This window comes from Alligator sinensis, unplaced genomic scaffold (assembly GCF_000455745.1).
Source record: "Alligator sinensis unplaced genomic scaffold, ASM45574v1 scaffold974_2, whole genome shotgun sequence".
Lineage (NCBI taxonomy): Eukaryota > Metazoa > Chordata > Crocodylia > Alligatoridae > Alligator > Alligator sinensis.
This window is the reverse complement of record NW_005842369.1, coordinates 1,006,084-1,009,448: the sequence shown is the minus strand read 5'-3', so window position 1 is coordinate 1,009,448 and position 3,365 is coordinate 1,006,084. Positions and strand designations below refer to the sequence as shown.

The 3,365-nt window shown below is 47.0% G+C and overlaps 1 pseudogene; it reads right to left on the bottom strand.

Moving 5' to 3' along the window:
- Positions 1-716: 716 nt before the first annotated feature.
- LOC112551182 lies at positions 717-2,173 on the bottom strand (annotated as a pseudogene).
- Positions 2,174-3,365: the final 1,192 nt, after the last annotated feature.

The following is a 3,365-nucleotide window of genomic DNA, read 5'->3' as shown; positions in this document are numbered from 1 at the left end:
GTTGCAGCAGATGTCGGCCCTGTCAGCCTATCTGGAGACTCAACAGCGACGCTTCCTTCTGATGGTGACGGCAAATGGTTTCCATTGGTGGAAACAGGTAGGCACTTCCCCAATTAATCCATGTTTGTCAGTGATGGATTGGTGCTTGGAGATTGCTCAAATGTAGGGTTATCACTCAGTGCTTGGCGATTGCTCAGGTGTAGGGCTATCAGAGTAGAAGAATGCCCATGCAGCTGGTCCACATGACGTCTCCAAAGTTGTCCCTCATCAGTCTGGACTGTATATGATATAGGTCCTGTGGCGCCTACAATTTTAGATTGAACCCACCGTCAGCCTGTCCCATAGTTCTAAGCAAACACAGTCTCTTGTGGAACAAAGATGTAAGGTACCAGGTGCCAATAAAGAGTCCAACTCCTTTTCTTTCTGAACTGCATGTCTCTCACAAGGTCTAGGTTAACACAGTCAAGGCATGTCTTGAGATGATGACCCATAAGAAGCTCTGATGGGCTGGACCCTGTTGTATGACAAAGAATTATATGTTGAGCAAACAGAAATCTGGCCAGTCTGGTAGGCCAGTCTCCTACAACAATCCTTTTCACTTCATTTTTTGTAGTCTGCACCATTCGCTCAGCTTGCCCATTGGCCTGTGGCCTGAGGTGCAATGGTAACAGTTCAAATTTGGTAAAATCTTGGAACTCTGCTGAGGTGAACATACTTCAATTATCAGAAACAATAGTGTCGGGGCACCCCATGGGTTGCAAACAGCTGACAGAGAGCTGTTATAGTGGCAGTTGATGTAAGAGTTGAGACAGTAATCACTTCAAGCCATTTTGAGTCTGAGTCAACAACAATTAAGAAATTCTTACATTGAAAAGGGCCAGCAAAATCAATGTGGATGCTTGACCAGGGTTCCTTTGTCATTTCCCAAGATAATACTGGTGCCTTTGGTGGATTATGACTGGTTGTTTCACAAGTGCTGCACAACCCTTTCTATATCATTGTCCATACCTGGCCACCATGCATACCTTCTAGCCAGTGCTTTCACCCTCACAACGCCTGGGTGTGTTGCATGCAGCGTTGTCAGTATGATTTGGTGTCCTGCTTCTGGAATTACGACACGATTTCCCCACAAGAGGCAGCCCTTGTGGGCAGACAGCTCACACTGATGTGATGAAAATGGCCTGAATCCCTCAGCCAATTTGTCTGCAGGCCAGCCCCTCTACACCCAGTTGAGGACATGGGCAAGGATAGGGTCTTTTGCAGTCATCCTTGCTATCTGATCAGCCCGAAGAGGGGCTTCTGACATGGATTCCAGCATGGGGACTTATTTTGGCAGAGGAGTAGCACAATCAGGTATTTGTAGTGGTAGGCGGCTCGATGCATCAGCATTTGCAATCGTTTTCCCAGGTCTATACACAAGTAGCATGATGCTCCAGCATTGCATATGTAGAGACAAAATAGGAGGAGTTGGTTTATCCATAGCAAAAATTCCAAGAAGTGGTTTGTGGTCTTTTTGGATTTCAAATTTGCAGCCATAAACATAGTTGTGACATTTTTTTAACTCCTGCAATGATTGCCAATGTTTCTTTATCAATCTGTGCGTAATTCCTCTCGGTTGAAGTCATTGTTCTTGAGTAAAAAGCAACGGGTGTGTCCGTGTCATCAGGCAATGTGTGACTGAGGACAGCGCCAACACCAAACAGCAAGCCATCACAAGTAATGGACAGTGGCTTCTGCTCATCATGGCGAACAAGGACAGAGTCTGATGTCAGTAACTTCTTGACGCCCCGGAAAGCTTGGTTGTTCTGGCAAGTCCACTTCCACTGAGCTCCTTTATCCAGTAAGCAATGAAGGGGCTCTGCTATGGTGGCTTTGTCTTTCAAGAAGATGTGATAAAAATTGAGAAGTACTAAGAATGCTTCAAGATCCTATCTGCATTTTGGTATAGGGCATCATGTATTGCTTTTACCTTGTCTTCAACTGGGTTAATGCCAGAAGCATCAATCTGATATCCCAGAAAGTTGATACTGGAAACTCCCAATTGACATTTCTTTCTTTTTACTCTGATACCTGCTTTATCGACTGTCTGTAAAACTTCTCTGCATCTCTTGTGTTGATCATGGGGCCATCTGTAGGCCAGGGGTTGAGCACCCCAGCCATTCATTTGACCCATGACATTGGAATGGCTCAAAATCCTCCTGGGACTTTTACAGCAAAAGTAGCATGCTTTTGTATTACTTCAGCAGGGATAATACCACCCTCTGGCCCTCTGTGGGTAGGGTAGAAAAGTGCTGTGCCTATCCTCTTGCAAGTTTTCTGACTGGCTTAATTCCTCATCCAGTATAAGGATGGGGTCATAAGCAGTCTCAAGGATTGCAGGGTTAACCAAGCACCTGAGCCTGCAGGGAACCCAAACCCCAGGGCTGAGACTGAATCAAGGGGTCAGAACCAGGGAATCAAAGTCACATTCCTAATCCAAAACAATACCTGTGTCTATAGCCCAGGTCAGGTCAAAGGTCAGCAGCAAGACAGAACACATGACAGAATAAGCATGGGAAAAGTACTGGAGTCCATGGGGATGAGAAGGTCTTATAACAGGGCTGAGCTGCTACAGGGTGCGAGGCATTGAGCATCCAGAGCCCAAATGAAATTCTGTCAAGCTAGCTTTGCAGCCAGTCATAGAATCATAGAAAATTAGGGTTGGAAGACACCTCAGGAGGTCATCTAGTCCAACCCCCTGCTCAAAGCAGGACCATTCCCAGCTTTGTCATGCCGGGCCTTAAAAACCTCCAAGGATGGAGATTCCACCACATCTCTAGGTAACCCCTTCTAGTGCTTCACCACCCTCCTAGTGAGGAAGTTTTTCCTAATATCAATCTTAAACTTCCCCTGATGCAACTTGAGACCATTGCTCCTTGTGTTACAATCTGCCAGCACTGAAAATAGTCTAGCTCCACCGTCTTTGTAACCATCCTTCAGGTACTTAAAGGCTGCTCAGTGCTTGTAAATGTGCGGGCCGGTCGTGAGCCGGGCCCTTTTTTGTGCTGCACGCGGGCTGTGGCCAGCAGCCCGAGCACGCGCGGTCGGAGAGAGGGCGCGTCAAGCTAGAATTAGGCACAGACTCGTAGCGGTAGATTTAAAGATTGTTTACTTACACCGGAGATGGTTGCGGTGCAGGCTGGAAAACTTGCTTGAGTTGCGGTTACAGACAGGAAAGAAGAGAGGCGGACAAGAGTTCTAAACTCGCGAACTCTAGCCCAATCCGGTTGGAGGCTCTAAACCGCGAGCCCGTCGCGCCAACCGAAGAAAGTACTCGTCCGAAAGAGCTCTGAATAAACTCACACAAAGTTTGCTAGGCTCCGTGG